Raw genomic sequence first — 18,008 nt, 5'->3', positions numbered from 1 at the left:
CAGTTGTTTCTGTGATGTAGTGAAATATAATTACACACACTTCATACGTTTCAAAGGCTTTTATCGACAATTACATGAGATTTATGCAAAGAGTCAGTATTTGCAGTGTTGGCCCTTCTTTTTCAGGACCTCTGCAATTCGACTGGGCATGCTCTCAATCAACTTCTGGGCCAATTCCTGACTGATAGCAACCCATTCTTTCATAATCACTTCTTGGAGTTTGTCAGAATTAGTGGGTTTTTGTTTGTCCACCCACCTCTTGAGGATTGACCACAAGTTCTCAATGGGATTAAGATCTGGGGAGTTTCCAGGCCATGGACCCAAAATGTCAAAGTTTTGGTCCTCGAGCCACTTAGTTATCACTTTTGCCTTATGGCACGGTGCTCTATCGTGCTGGAAAATGCATTGTTCTTCACCAAACTGTTGTTGGATTGTTGGAAGAAGTTGCTGTTGGAGGGTGTTTTGGTACCATTCTTTATTCATGGCTGTGTTTTTGGGCAAAATTCTGAGTGAGCCCACTCCCTTGGATGGGAAGCAACCCCACACATGAATGGTCTCAGGATGCTTTACTGTTGGCATGACACAGGACTGATGGTAGCGCTCACCTTTTCTTCTTCGGACAAGCCTTTTTCCTGATGCCCCAAACAATCGGAAAGAGGCTTCATCGGAGCCTTAGCAGTCCATTCACCATATTTTCTGCAGAAGATTAATCTTTGCTGCCCTTCTTGACACCAGGCCATCTTCCAAAAGTCTTCGCGCTCACTGTGCGTGCAGATGCGCTCACACCTGCCTGCTGCTATTCCTGAGCAAGCTCTGCACTGGTGGCACTCCAATCCCGCAGCTGAATCCTCTTTAGGAGACGATTCTGGCGCTTGCTGGACTTTCTTGGACGCCCTGAAGCCTTCTTAACAAGAATTGAACCTCTTTCCTTTAAGTTCTTGATGATCCTATAAATTGTTGATTGAGGTGCAATCTTAGTAGCCACAATATCCTTGCCTGTTAAGCCATTTTTATGCAACGCAATGATGGCTGCACGCGTTTCTTTACAGGTCACCATGGTTAACAATGGAAGAACAATGATTTCAAGCATTACCCTCCTTTAACAGGTCAAGTCTGCCATTTTAACTCAATCAGCCTGACCTAATGATCTCCAGCCTTGTGCTCGTCAACATTCTCACCTCAGTTAACAAGACGATTACTGAAATGATCTCAGCAGGTCCTTTAATGACAGCAATGAAATGCAGTGGACATTTTTTTGGGGGGATTAAGTTAATTTTCATGGCAAAGAAGGACTATGCAATTCATCTGATCACTCTTCATAACATTCTGGAGTATATGCAAATTGCTATTATAAAAACTTAAGCAGCAACTTTTCCAATTTCCAATATTTATGTAATTCTCAAAACTTTTGGCCACGACTGTAGATAGCACAGCATAGTTATCTTATGGGGTACGTTTGCAAGAGCTTGAACTTCACAAAAATGACCTTGAATGAGGCGCAAAGTCATCATACCAGGAGGACACCGACTAGGCAATGTTTGGTTAATACTTTTTATGTATAATGTACTGTTATCACATTTGTACAATCAACCCTTTTTTAGCTCTCATGTGAAATACAAGTGTTAATTGTAATGTTCTGAAAATAATAAAAACAGATTTGACAAAAAAATATAAAAATTGGCAGAGTTGCATTTTATTTTTCCAATTCCAACCCATTTGGTGCAATTAGAAAGTACAACTTGCCCTGCAAAAAAAATAAGCCCAAATAAGGCTATGTGATTAAAAAAATAAAAGTTATGACTCTGGAAAAGCCCAGAGTGAAAAATAAAAGTCCTCTAAGGGTTAAAGAAGTTAGACAATAGTACGCTTCTTGTCCGCTGGTCAAGTCTGGTATTAAAGCTCATCATAATTCAAATTAGTAAACAATGGCAGACAACCAATACACAAGAATGGTAATGTTTCTGGGAAAAAGTAGACTTCAACTTTTTAATTTTCAGAATTGTTATTGAATGGGTTTTCTCTTTTTTTTTTTATGAAATAACATACTCAAAAAACCCACCCAGTCCTGTCTGTCTCATTGCGCTCTTGAGGAAATCCATCCCAAATATAAAATGAGCATAAACAATATAGTATAATGCTTATCACAAAATACAAATAAGCCTAAATCGGGGCAAAACATGACACGTGGCACAGATAAGCGTAAAGGCTATATATACCTTTAGGGGGATTTTTTATTATTATTGCATAGTACTTATTTTGAGCTAAAATTCTTTTTTCAATTGGTCTTTATTTAAAAAAAATGTAGTACCTTTCGCTGTACAGCCTTGAGATTCTCTAGTACCAGGTTCTGTGTTTTTACTGTGTGCCGTCAGGCAGCTCAGCTGATGGCTCCTTATCCCTTATCTTTAACCTTATAAACACTCATTACAGTTCAATCCCTATCGTACTGAAAAGAATGTGGCTTAGGCCTCTTTCACACTTGCGTTGTCCGGATCCGGCGTGTACTCCACTTGCTGGAATTACACGTCGGATCCGGAAAAACGCAAGTGTACTGAAAGCATTTGAAGACGGATCCGTCTTCAAAATGCTTTCAGTGTTACTATGGCACCCAGGACGCTATTAAAGTCCTGCTTGCCATAGTAGGAGCGGGAGAGCGGTATACTTACAGTCCGCGCGGCTCCCGGGGCGCTCCAGAGTGACGTCAGAGTGCCCCATGCGCATGGATGATGTGCCATGCGATCACGTGATTCATGCGCTTGGGGCGCCCTGACGTCACTCTGGAGCGCCCCGGGAGCCGCACGGACGGTAAGTATGCTGCTCCCCTGCTCCCCTCTACACTATACCATGGCTTTAGCGTCCCGGCAGCCATGGTAACCACTCTAAAAAAGCTAAACGTCTGATCCGGCAATGCGCCGAAACGACGTTTAGCTTGAGGCCGGATCCGGATCAATGCCTTTCAATGGGCATTCATTCCGGATCCGGCCTTGCGGCAAGTCTTCAGGATTTTTGGCCGGAGCAAAAAGCGCAGCATGCTGCTGTATTTTCTCCGGCCAAAAAACGTTCCGTTCCGGAACTGAAGACATCCGGATGCATCCTGAACGGATTTCACTCCATTCAGAATGCATGGGGATAATCCTGATCAGGATTCTTCCGGCATAGAGCCCCAACGACGGAACTCTATGCCGGAAGACAAGAACGCAGGTGTGAAAGAGCCCTTAAATAAGAGTTTTTGAGCTATTAGTAATTTAGAGATAAAAGTTATTAGACAACTGACACAAAATGAAAATAAAAGTACGATTCTCACAGCTAGTTAGTTAACCCTTTATGACAAAGCTATTGAATATTTTTTAATAAAGGCCAATTGAAAAAAATATTTTAAAGAGAACCTTTCACTACGCCTGTTTTAATATCTTTATGCATTCCCCATGTAATAACAGTCCTGGAGCATCTATTGTTACGACTCTATGTTGTGCCATTCCTTTATTATTTTTACTAGAAGATATTAATGAATTGCTAGCAGTCTGCGGTAAGGGTACAGAGGGGTTGGTAACAAGTTGGGATAGGGAGGGTCCCTGCACAGTTTGACAATGGCAGCACTGATTGGATAGAGTGAGTCTGTTCAGGCCCCCTCCCCCCCTTATTTCAAACTGATAGCAATTTATTCATAACTTCTAGTAGAAATAATAAAGGAATGATACAACATATAGCCATAAGAATAGATGCTCCAGAATTGTTATTACATGGGGAAAGCATGAAGCTATTAAAACAGGCATGTCAGAAGTGGTGACAGGTCCTCTTTGAAGGGAACCTGTCATCAACTTTATGCTGACCTCACTGAGGGCAACATAAAATAGTGACAGAAATGCTGGTTTAAGCGGTGTGTCACTCATGAGCTAAAAGTAAATGCTGAGAACCAGCATCATAATCAGGGGCGTAGCTAAAGGCTCATGGGCCCTGGTGCAAGAGTTTAGCTTGGGCCCCCTATCCCTCATTGCTTTGTGGTCAGGGGCAGGGAAGTACATTGCCTTTCTGCTGCCTGAGGCAAAAATTTAAACTGCAACCCCCCACCATGCCAAATTCTTGACCTAACACCTTCCCTCCAGCCAGAGGTGTAACTTGACCAGCATGCACCTTCTATAAAACAGGTGTCTTCTCATGTGGTACAAGGGTCTTTGGGGCCCCTCAGGATCCTGGGTCCAGTAGCGACTGCTACCTCTGCACCCCCTATAGCTACGCCCCTGATCATAATCATTGCAGCACAGGTCTTGAAAAGAGTCAAATCTACTTGAGAAGAGTCATGGTTCTTCAGAATCTCCTGCACTCTCACCCATCTGCTGATGAGTGGCAGTTCTCTCTTAGAGAAAAAGGGAGAAAATTAGCTAGAAGACTATCAATCATCAGCAGGGAGAGCAGGAATTTATGAAAAACCATGACTTTTCTCAGGTGGCCGTGACTCTTTTCCATGCCCAATTTGCAATAATTGTGATGTTGGTTCTCGGCAACCTCTTACTTTTAACTTATAAATGACAGACCGCTGAAATCAACTCACCTGTCTCTACTTTATGCTGCCGTTAGGATGGGCAGCATGAAGTTGATGCCAGGTTCCCTTTAAGCTCAAAATGAGTAAAATGCAATCATAAAAAAAATTGACCCCTCAATGTGTACATAGCATTTAACCACATGTTGCACCTGCTCCAAAAATGATGAGAGATGATGTCCTAAGCATACAGTTATTGTAATAGATAATACGTGTAACTATCCCATAAGACTACAAGACCACACAAGGTATTGGAGCAACCCAGATTGTCAAGCTTTCCACCCCATAAAAGCTAAAATGTAGAAGGCCAAGGCCTATGTAGATAAATAACAAAGATCCATTTCCCCATGGAAAATGACCGTGAAGTTCAACGGGATACTATAAGTTTACAGGCCACAGAGACCTAGATATTTCCCTGTAAGACTGGTCATTTCCAGGTCAGATGTCAACTAGTCCCAAAATACATATCTATGGACAGGAAATCTGGTCTTGAAATGATACAACTCGGGGCACCTTCAAAAGAGATGCAAAACGTCATCTATCTCCTGTTGACAGTCAGGACAACAGTCAGAGTGTAATTACCAATCCAGGTTCCTGTGGTGGGATCCACAGCTTCGGCACCTGTGTGCCGGAAGAGACCAGCTGCTGAGTCACGCCCCAAAGTGACGTTGCCTCATCCCTAATTACCTTCCTGGAATGTGACTGTGCCCCTAGTTACTGAGCGCAATACTCTGCTTTCTCTCTGCAGTGCATTGCGCATGCACTGGAGGAGACAAGCAGTGAGCTGAATGACAGCCCGTCTGCTCTTCTTTTAGTGTTAGGTACCCATCTGCATAATCCACCTTGACGTTGGTAGATGGGCCCGACACACATTTGATAAAAAATGTGCGCAAAGAGCTTAAATTTTTTATGTATAGTAGGTTTATTACCTCTGTGATCCAATTTAATCTCTATTCCCTAGTTCTTTTGTTTGCATGTATAACAGTGTGCTGCCATATGTACTGCATTTTGTTTGCTGCCCATCTGCTCAATCACCGTCATGCCTCTTTGTCACGACAAGGTGTGGGAGGGAACACCACACCAAACACAAAGGTCACCACCTAATGAATCCTAACCCTAGCCCTGACTGCTAACAGAATGAATGGACCTCAGTGGTAGGACTGTTCATTCACTGGAACCTAAAGCCTGACTACCCTGTAATGCTCTAAGGTAGTGAAAGGGCCCAAAGATGACCTGTTCCTTAAGCTGAATGAACAGGGGTCTTGACTCAGCCCAGATACCAGAAGGCAGGGGAAACAACACAAAACAAATACAAACCGGATTCCAAAAAAGTTGGGACACTATACAAATCGTGAATAAAAACTGAATGCAATGATGTGGAGGTGCCAACTTCTAATATTTTATTCAGAATAGAACATAAATCACGGAACAAAAGTTTAAACTGAGAAAATGTACAATTTTAAGGGAAAAATATGTTGAATCAGAATTTTCATGGTGTCAACAAATCCCCAAAAAGTTGGGACAAGGCCATTTTCACCACTGTGTGGCATCTCCCCTTCTTCTTACAACACTCAACAGACGTCTGGGGACCGAGGAGTCCAGTTTCTCAAGTTTAGAAATAGGAATGCTCTCCCATTCTTGTCTAATACAGGCCTCTAACTGTTCAATCGTCTTGGGCCTTCTTTGTTGCACCTTCCTCTTTATGATGCGCCAAATGTTCTCTATAGGTGAAAGATTTGGACTGCAGACTGGCCATTTCAGTACCCAGATCCTTCTCCTACACAGCCATGATGTTGTGATTGATGCAGAATGTGGTCTGGCATTATCTTGTTGAAAAATGCAGGGTCTTCCCTGAAAGAGATGACATCTGTATGGGAGCATATGTTGTTCTAGAACCTGAATATATTTTTCTGCATTGATGGTGCCTTTCCAGACATGCAAGCTGCCCATGCCACACGCACTCATGCAACCCCATACCATCAGAGATGCAGGCTTCTGAACTGAGCGTTGATAACAACTTGGGTTGTCCTTGTCCTCTTTGGTCCGGATGACATGGCGTCCCAGATTTCCAAAAAGAACTTCGAATCGTGACTCGTCTGACCACAGAACAGTCTTCCATTTTGCCACACTCCATTTTAAATGATCCCTGGCCCAGTGAAAACGCCTGAGCATGTGGATCTTGCTTAGAAATGGCTTCTTCTTTGCACTGTAGAGTTTCAGCTGGCAACGGCGGATGGCACGGTGGATTGTGTTCACTGACAATGGTTTCTGGAAGTATTCCTGAGCCCATTCTGTGATTTCCTTTACAGTACCATTCCTGTTTGTGGTGCAGTGTCGTTTAAGGGCCCGGAGATCATAGGCATCCAGTATGGTTTTACGGCCTTGACCCTTATGCACAGAGATTATTCCAGATTCTCTGAATCTTCGGATGATGTTATGCACAGTTGATGATGATAGATGCAAAGTCTTTGCAATTTTTCGCTGGGTAACACCTTTCTGATATTGCTCCACTATCTTTCTGCGCAACATTGTGGGAATTGGTGATCCTCTCCCCATCTTGGCTTCTGAGAGACACTGACACTCTGAGAAGCTCTTTTTATACCCAATCATGTTGCCAATTGACCGAATTAGTGTTAATTGGTCTTCCAGCTCTTCATTATGCTCACATTTACTTTTTCCAGCCTCTTATTGCTACTTGTCCCAACTTTTTTGGGATTTGTTGACACCGTGAAAATTTGAATCAACGTATTTTTCCTTTAAAATGATACATTTACTCGGATTAAACGTTTGATCTGTCATCTACGTTCTATTACAAATAAAATATTGACATTTGCCACATCATTGCATTCAGTTTTTATTCACAATTTGTTTAGTGTCCCAACTTTTTGGGAATCCGGTTTGTACAAAGGAATGAGATACTTAACTAATAAAGTAGAAGAAAGAGCAGGGACACCAGAGGAGGCTACACACACCAGCTCTTCCACTTGCAAATGAAGCTATACACCGCAAGGAGTGAAGGGAGTAGCCAGACTTAAATAGTAATGACCACTATGCTGCACCTGACTAGAGGTGTGGTCATTACCATCAACAATAAAGTGAAATTAAAAGAAGCTGTCAGATGACACCACATGCAGGCAACCTCTCCAACCTTCTAACACCTAGCCTGGGATCGACCATGACAGAACCCCCACTTCTACGGGTGGCCTCCAGACACCCAGGACCGACTTTCTCCAGATGAGATCTGTGATAGGCCCTCACCAGACGATTAACATTAATGTCGGTTGCTGGGACCCACATCCTCTCCTCAGGTCCGTAACCCCTTCAGTGCACGAGATGCTGGAGGGATCTACGGAGAACTTAGGAGTCAATTATCTTGGCGATTTCAAATTCCAAATTACTGTCCACCATGACAGGAGTGGGGGGCAATGAGGACGGCACAACAGGTTCCACATATCTCTTCAACAACGACCTATGGAACACGTTATGAATCTTCAAAGCTTGAGGAAGCTTAAGACGAAAGGATACAGGGTTAATAACGACAGTGATCTTATATGGACCAATAAACCTTGGACCCAACTTCCAAGAAAGTATTCAACTTAATGTTTCTTCTGGACAGCCACACAGAATCACCCACTCTCAGGTCCAGACCACTCATACGTCTCTTGTCAGCCATACGTTTATACTTCTTACTCATCTTTTTCAGAATATTTTGACTTTTCCCCCAGATAGATGACAAAGAAGAGGAAAATCTTTCCTCTTCCGGTACACCTGAAGTCTCAGTACCAGAAAAAGTGCCAAGCTGCGGGTGGAACCCATATGCCCCAAAGAACGGCGACTTATCAGTGGACTCCTGTCTACAGTTATTAATAGTAAACTCGGCCAAAGCCAAGAAAGAAGACCACTCCTCTTGGTTCTCAGAGACAAAACATCTCAAATAAGTCTCCAGATTCTGATTCGTGCGTTCGGTCTGTCCGTTCGACTGAGGATGAAAGGCAGAAGAGAAGGACAATTGTACCCCCAGACGAGTACAGAACGCCTTCCAGAATTTGGAAACAAACCCAAAGTCCCTCTATCAGACACCACATCAGAGGGGATACCATGTAGTTTCACGATGTTGTCGACGAACACCTGTGTAAGAGTTTTAGCATTGGGAAGACCTGGTAATGCTATAAAGTGCGCCATCTTACTAAATCGATCAACAACAACCAGAATCACAATTTTCCCTGAAGAGTTAGGTAAATCTGTTATAAAATCCATGGATAAATGAGTCCATGGTCTGGACGGGATGGGCAGCGGATGCAGAGACCCGGAAGGCCGAGTCTTTGTCTCCTTAGCACGTGCACAAGTACTACAGGCTGACACATAGTCCTCAACACACTTACGCAACCCCGGCCACCAGAATCTACGAGATATGAGATCAACAGTGGATCTGCTCCCAGGGTGTCCTGCAAGAACAGTACAGTGATGTTCCTCGAACACCTTGTGACGTAATTCAGATGGAACAAACAACTTCCCTGGAGGACAAGAATCTGGTGCATCTCTCTAAGCCTCCAACACCTCTGCCTCCAGGTCAGGATATAGGGTGGATGTAACTACCCCTTTGGACAATATCGGACCAGGATCTTCCGAATCACCTCCCTCAGGAAAGCTACGCAACAAAGCTTCAGCCTTGACATTTTTAATCCCAGGGCGATATGTGACAATGAAATTAAATCTGGTAAAAAAACAATGACCATCTGGCCTGTCTTGGGTTCAGTCATTTAGCCAACTCCAAGTAAGCCAGATTTTTGTGATCAGTAAGCACAGTAATAGGATGGATTTCTCCTTCCAACCAATGATGCCATTCTTCAAAAGCCAACTTAATGGCCAGCAATTCCCTATTACCCACGTCATAATTTCTTTCAGCAGTCGAGAGTTTCTTAGAAAAAATGCACATGGGCGCCATTTACTGGGTGAAGGACCCTGCAACAAAACCGCTCCTACCCCAGCCTCGGATGCGTCAACTTCCACAATGAAGAGCTGTGACACATCCGGTTGCACCAGAATAGGGGCAGAAGCGAAACACTCCTTCACAGATGAAAAGTCTTGTAATGTTGCATCAGACCAAACAGAGAAATTAGCACCCTTCCTAGTCATGTCTGTTAAAGGTTTAACCACAGTCGAATAGTTTAGGATGAATTTACGGTAGTAGTTGGTAAACCCTAAAAAACGCATAAGCGCCTTCAGATTTTCGGGTCGATCCCAGTCCAACACGGCATGGACTTTCTCGGGATCCATACGAAAACCTGAGGATGAGAGCAGGTAACCCAGGAATTGTACTTCCGAACTGCAAATACACTTTTCCATCTTAGCATATAACTTATTCTCTCTTAGGATCTGTAACACCTGTCGCACATGATCCTGATGAGTTTCCATATCGGGAGAATAAATTAATATGTCATCCAGATATACAACAACAAACCTCCCCAGCAGATGATGAAAGATGTCATTGATAAAGTGTTGAAAAACCGCTGGAGCATTGGGTAACCCAAAAGGCATGACCAGATTCTCAAAATGGCCCTCAGGGGTATTAAATGCAGTCTTCCACTCATCCCCATCCTTGATCCTTACCAGATTATAAGCGCCCCTCAGATCCAATTTAGAGAACACCTTGGCACCGACAATCTGATTAAACAAATCCAGGATTAAAGGAAGAGGGTAAGGATCAAGGATGGTAATACGGTTGAGCTCACGGAAGTCCAGACATGGCCTCAGGGTACCATCCTTCTTTTTTTACAAAGAAAAAGCCAGCAGCTACAGGGGATTTGGATGGTCTGATATGTCCCTTCGCCAAACTCTCGGATATATATTCTCCCATAATCTTTCTTTCAGGTTCTGAAAGATTATACAACCGGGATTCGGTCAGTTTAGCTCCGGGAATAAGATTGACTGAACAATCACATTCCCAATGCGGAGGTAACTCCTGATTACCACTCTCAGAAAATACATCAGAAAATTCGGAAATGAACGAGGGTACAGCTTTAGTAGTGACCACAGAGAACAATGTATTAAGACAGTTGTCTATGCAAAATTCACTCCAATCGAGAATCTGTCTCTCTTGCCAATCGATGATAGGGTTATGTTTGCCTAACCACAAAACACCTAACACCAACGGAGCAGGCAGACCCTTCAACACATAACATGAGATAGATTCCTGATGAAAATCACCCACTCTTAAATGGATGTCATTCACCACCTGCGACAGGCATTTTTGAATAAGAGATGCTGAATCAATTGAAAAGACAGAAATACTTTTCTCTAGTGCACTAGTAGTCAAATCATGCATACGAACGAACTGTCCATCAATCAGGTTAACCCGTGCCCCACTGTCGATAAATACTTTGATTTCCACAGTTTTGGACTCTAGCGCCACCTCGGCAGACAGGAGAAATCTGGTACTACCATTAAAAGACAAAAGTAAGTGTTCTTGAACCCCACCCACACCATCAATAGTAACTTGGGGATTAAACATCTTTTTCTTGTTTTTACTTTGACGCTGCAAGAACAGACAACTATTCCCCAAATGTATAGTTATAAATGAAAGTATCCCTGAGGCTCACCAGTCGGTCAGTATGGATAGAGGTGCTCAATCACCGGTACACCTAAAACCATGAGGGTATATTAAATTAGAGAGAAGAATTGGTTCAAATTAAAAGTATTTAATGTTATTAGTTAAAATATATGATTGAGATGTTATTTGTTTAGGTATAGATCATTAGAAAATAAAAAAATATTAATAATATGAAAAAAATGATAAAAAATTAAGAATGATGAGATAAAAATATATATAAAAAATATATAGTAAGGTGGAGTGACAACTCGAGGTGTTATTTGGTATAAAGTCTATTGGACAAAGGTGTATATTCCAATGAATGATGTTGGACAGAATCTAGGTGTCCCTAGGATTGGGACTAGTGTCCAAAATTTTCAAAGAGTTCGTTCAATAGGTCCTGGAATATAAAGTCACTTAGGCCGAACAGTATATGTTGATTCACTTCTGTGAGGTAGTGGTGTTCTTGAAAGGTGTGCAATATATTTGCATAAAAGATCCAATATATTATAAAAGTCAAAAAGCCGTGCAAACTTGACCACTGAGGAAGGGACCAGAAAGTGTCCCGAAACGCGTCTGGTCTGAGGAAGCAGTGAGCACTACAAGGAAAATAACTACTTTGAATTGAAAATCAACTTTATACCAAATAACACCTCGAGTTGTCACTCCACCTTACTATATATTTTTTATATATATTTTTATCTCCTCATTCTTCATTTTTTATAAAAAAATCGTATTATTAATATTTTTTATTTTCTAATAATCTATACCTAAACAAATAATATCTCAATCAAATATTTTAACTAATAACATGAAATACTTTTAATTTGAACCAAATGCGAGTGTGCCATCACAATTCTTCTTTCTATTCCCCAAATGTCCCTTCTTTCCACAATAGAAAGAGACCCCCTTCATATGACCAAAGCTCTTACCAGCAGTCCCAGGAGTAGCTCCCCATAGCTGCACAGGCTCATCACAAGGCATAAACTCGAGAGTCTCTCCACCCAAAGTATCAGAGGGAGACGCCATCTCATATGATAGTACCTCCTGAGAATGAGGGACTTTAAATCTCTCTCTCAGACGTCTATCTATACGTACAGCAAGTGACATGCCTGCCTCCAAAGACTCAGGATTCTCGTGAAAGGCCAACGCGTCTTTCAGCCTCTCAGATAATCCCTGACAGAATTGACTACGCAGAGCTGGATCATTCCACTCCGTATCCATAGCGCATCTCCTAAATTCAGAGCAGTAGATCTCCGCAGACCGCTTTCCCTGCCACAAGCCACTCTAACTTAGTCTCGGCCAGGGAAATCCAATCTGGGTCATCGTAAATCAAACCCAGAGCTCTGAAAAACTCGTCCACTGACCGGAGGGACTGTGATCCAGTCGGCAAAGAAAAGGCCCAAGCCTAGGCGTCTCCTTTAAGCAGCGACATGATGATACCCACTCTTTGACTCTCATCGTCAGAAGAGCAAGGACGCAGCTTGAAATATAATTTACATGACTCCCTAAACAGGGTGAAATTATCACTGCCACGGAAAACCTGTCTGGGAGAGCAACCTTAGGTTCAGGGCAGGCCTGATTCCCACAGTCAGAACCAGCTGCCAGAGGTTTTCTGGATCTCTGCAATGGTATTGCGGAGATCAGCTACCTCCAAAGACAACCCCTGTAGTTGTCCGACCAGTGCAGGGATTGGATCTATTGCCGCACTGATACAAACAAAATGGTGGTTTTGGCAGTGTATAATGTCACAACAAGATGTGGGAGGGAACACAACATCAAACACAAGAGGGGGGGCGGGGGTATCTGGCCTAGAAGCTAGGGGGAGGAAAAGGTCACCACCTAATGAATACTAACCCTAGCCCTGACTGCTAACCGAATGAACGGACCTCAGTGGTAGTACTGTTCATTCACTGGAACCTAAAGCCTGACTACTCTGTAATGCCCTGAGGTAGTGATAGGGCCTAAAGATGACTCTTTCCTTAAGCTGAAGGAACAGGGGTCTTGACACAGACCAGATACCAGAAGGCAGGGGAAACAACACAAAACAAATACAAAGGAATGAGACACTTAACTCCTGAAGTAGAAGAAAGAGCAGGAACACCAGAGTAGACAACACACACCAGCTCTTCCCCTTGCAAATGAAGCTATACACCGCAAGGAGTGAAGGGAGTAGCCAGACTTAAATAGTAATGACCACTATGCTGCACCTGACTAGAGGTGTGGTCATTACCATCAACAACAAAGTGAAATTCAAAGAGGCTGTCAGATGACATCACATGCAGACCCCCTCTCAGACCTTCTAACACCTAGCCTGGGAGTGACACTCTTGGTCTGACCTATGGGAGAGCCAGGTCCCCGGACGAATCAGGGGACCTGGCTCTCTATTTAAAACCCCTACTGCATTCCACCATTACCAGTGATAGTCTTTGTTTGGCTCTAGCTGGTTCAGTTGTTCCTGGTTTTGGTATTATTATTTGTTCCCAGTGTTTCTGACCCCGGCTTGTCTTCTGACCACTCTCTGTCTCACGTTTTGGTACTGCATAGCCTGCCTGGTTCTCACCTCGGCTTGTCTTCTAAAGACCCTCTGTCTAACCTTTTAGTTCTGCGTAGCACATCTGGTTCTGACCCATTTCATATTAATCTGCTTTGTGTTATCCGTATTATGTGTCTTATTTGTCCTGCACCTATGCTAGTGTAGGGACTGTCGTCCAGTTGCGGTTCTGCATTTAGGGCTTACACTGCAAGTAGGTAGGGATAGGGGGCTGGGTTCTAGTTCAGGGACTCACTAACCTCATCTGTCTCTTCCTACAGTCGTGACACAGAATCCTTGATCCCATCCTTATTCAATCTGTGGGGGTATGATATGTTGTATGGAAAATGTCATTTTGAGAGGGCTCTAAAGACACTCTGGGCATAGCTTATAATGCAGCCGCTCTACATCCTTAATATTTTGTACATCCTCCTGCCTTTTGACCATTTCTACCCCGGGCAAGTTTCCATTTTTGTTTTTTACTCTCTGCCTACTTTCTAATGGCATCATTTAATATTACATGGGATGTAGTGGGAAGCTCTAAACAAAATTACAAAATTGGTGGAATTGGAAAAAAGCGCAATTCCACCACACTTTTATAGGTTTTGTTTTTACGGCATTCACTATGTGGTAAAACTGACTTATGCTCTTTATTCTCCAGGGGAATATGATTGCAACGATACCACATATGTATAGTTTTTCTTGTGTTTTAATACCGAAGAAAAAAAAAATTTGGAAAAAAAACCTTTTTCTTTTTATCGCCATATTCTGACTCCCATAACTTTTTTGTAGTTGTACATGTTGTTTTTTATAGTTGTACATAGTTGTACATGTACGGAACTTTTTGAGGGCTTATTTTTTGTGGTGCAATCTGTACTTTACATTTTGGAGTGTGTATGATTTTTTGATAATTTTCTGATAAAACTGTTTTGTGGACTTGAGTTGATGAAAAAATTGCAAATTGGCCTTTTTTAATGTTTTTTTTCCATTACTCGATTCGCTGTATGGGATAAATTAATGGTAATATTCTTATTTTACAAACATTCTTGGACACTGCGATGCCTATGATTTTTTTTTTATATAATTGTTTATTTTTATTTTAGGGAAAGGGTTGATTTGAAGTTATATATACGTTTAATTGTTTATTTTTGAAAACTTTTTTTTTTTAAGTCACCCTAAGTGACTATAACATGCAATGATTGGATTGCTATTTGTCTTCAGCAATAAATTTGTATGCATTGCAAAATACAGATTTCAGTTTATTCCAATGTACACCTGCAGGCCTATAATGGGATATACCAGTCATAGGCATCAGCAGGGCCGGCTCCAGGTTCATGTGGGCCCTTGGGCGATAAATCCCAGTGGGCCCCCATGAGGCATTTTTTACATTGACATGTCCCCCTGTGGCTCCCACGCGGTATAATGACCCCCAGTGGCCCCTATACAGTATAATGACTACTAGTGGCCCTTCACACAGTATAATGACTACTAGTGGCCCTTCACACAGTATAATGACTACTAGTGGCCCTTCACACAGTATAATGAACCCCCAATTCCCCCCCCCCACTGTATTATGACCACCTGTGGCCCTGCATTCAGAATAATAACCTCCAGTCGCCCCCATTCAGAATAATGACCCCCAGTAGCCCCCACACTGGGGGAATACTGTATGGAGGGAGCTCTGGGGGTCATTATACTAAATGGGGGACACTGGGGGTCATTATACTATGTAAAGGGCCCTCACAGTATAATGACCCCACAGTGACCCTCCATTCAGAATAATGACCCCCAATCGCCCCCACACTGGGGGTTATACTGTATGGAGGGGGCACGAGGGGTTATTATATTTAATGGGGGCTCTGGTGGTCATTATGCTAAATGGAGGGTCAATGGGGATCATTATACTAAATGGGGGGCACTGGGAGTCATTATACTGTGTAAGGGGCCCTCACAGTGTGATGAATGACCCCCCAGTGGCCCCCTCACATACCTGTCATTCACTAACCGCAGCTCCCTGCGCTCCTTCTCTCCGGCGGCCCGCTGCAGCAGTGAGCCAGGCCTGGAGGAGAGAAGGAGATGTGCAGTGATGTAGCTAGAACTGACTGGGCCCCACAGCAAATTTTAGTACGCCCCCCCCCCCCCCAAATGTGTGTTCACATCACGTTTTTCCTATCGGTTTGATGTATACAAATTTGCAGCACTCCACGTTTTTGAATCCTGCAGAGTCAAGTAAAAAATGCAGACGTTAACGTATATGTTTTTTTACAATGGAACTGCATGGTGAACGGACGCCACTGTGCGGCATCAGTCTGAGGCATCTGTTAACGCAGACATTTTTGGTATACATTAAATGGATGGCACAAATGGGATGTGAACCCAGCCCTAGTGTCAGAATAAGCACCAGTACACAGCGGAGCAGCGTGGCGGAGAGGGGAGGCCGCCATGTACTGACAGAGCGCTATCTGGTCCTGGTGGTCAGTGGTGAGGACTGTGCTTCCCAAGGATCATTTTCTACTGGGAAATACAGGGCACAGTATAATACACTAGAATCTATATAATATAATGATATTAGCCCTACCCCCGAATAATAATACAATTAGGGGGTCATTTATTATATAGAAATACGTCTATGTTAGGCTACTTTCACACTAGCGTTCGGGGCTCCGCTTGTGAGTTCCGTTTGAAGGCTCTCACAAGCGGCCCCGAACGGATCCGTCCAGCCCTAATGCATTCTGAGTGGAGGCGGATCTGCTCAGAATGCATCAGTATGGCTCCGTTTGGCCTCCGCTCCGCTCAGCAGGCGGACACCTGAACGCTGCTTGCAGCATTCGGGTGTCCGCCTGGCCGTGCAGAGGCAAACGGATCCGTCCAGACTTACAATGTAAGTCAATGGGGACGGATCCGTTCGAAGGTGACACAATATGGCTCAATTTTCAAACGGATCCGTCCCCCATTGACTTTCAATGTAAAGTCTTAACGGATCCGTTTGCATTATCATGTAAACGTATCCGTTCTGAACGGTTGTAAGCGTTTGCATTATAGGTGCGGATCCGTCTGTGCAGATACCAGACGGATCCGCACCTAAACGCAGGTGTGAAAGTAGCCTTAGGCGTATTTCTGACACAGATTGTGGCACAAAGGTCCTTAGCACCGCAATCTGTATCTTTTCCCGCTCATGCCAGGTCTAAAAAAGGATGGCGTGGGCAGGGAAGGGGATACAGTTATGGCCATGCAGTTATTGGATACCACCGCCATATAGTGATAACACCGCCATACAATGATAAAACCACCATACAGTGACCGGATAAAAGGGTATAAGAGGGCACAGTACAGGGAATGACTATGGGCACTGCACAGGGTGTGGTAAGAGGGCACAATGCAGGGTATAAAGTGGCACAGTACGGGGTGGGGGGCACAGTCACATGACCCTGTAACGTTAGAAGGTCCTTATGGTGAATGCTGTTCAGATGCCACCATAATGAGAGGCAGAGGAGTGAGACAGGGGCCCTGGGTGGACAGGAGGGGTGGACACAGCAAGTAGGTTGAAGGGGCTCTGAGGGGGATTCATACAAGAAGTAGTGTCAGGAGGTCTGCGCAGGGCAGCAACAGGAGATAGGAGGGTGGGACAGGAGCTCTGGATACATGAGGGACAAAAGGAGACAGCAGGGGCCCCATGGGGATGAGATAGGACAGGATATGGGGGGGGGGCAGGTATCATGGAGGCAAACTGCTTAATGAAACAGTAATACAACTAAATAGAATGAAGCAGCAGCAGATCGGAGAGTCCCCCCTTCTGTCCCACAGACAAGAGACAGTCACAGTGCAGACTCACTTTTTTGCATAATTGCTGTGCTTCTTTGTACAATTATATCTGTGAGGGAACAGCTGTTACAGCTGCACAGCTAGATGCATTTCTCTCAGAAGTGGTGGGTGTCTCCCTTCTGCCAGTACTGTATGCATGGCCTCACTTCCCTTACTTCCCACCTGTTTGTTTTCTTCTAGTGAGCTCAGGAAGCTTTAACCCCTTCGCTACTAGCGCAGTACATGTATGCCCATCGCTTCAGCACTGTACATGGTGTCCGCTCGCACGTGCAGCGGGCGTCATGGCCGGTGGGTCTCTGCTGTTTCAAACAGCAGAGACCTGCGGCTAATTACTGTGACCAGCAATAATGAGGGTCTACAGATTGTCCCGCAAAAAATGAGCCCCCATCCAGATCAGTAGATATAACTAGAAAAAAAAGTTATGAGGGTCAGAATATGGTGATGTAAAAAAAATTTTTTTATTCATTTTTACACTATTTAGACATAAAAAAACCTATACATATGTGGTTTTGTTGTAATTGTACTGA

Source organism: Bufo gargarizans, chromosome 1 (genome assembly GCF_014858855.1).
Source record: "Bufo gargarizans isolate SCDJY-AF-19 chromosome 1, ASM1485885v1, whole genome shotgun sequence".
Lineage (NCBI taxonomy): Eukaryota > Metazoa > Chordata > Amphibia > Anura > Bufonidae > Bufo > Bufo gargarizans.
Note: the sequence above shows the minus strand (reverse complement) of the source record.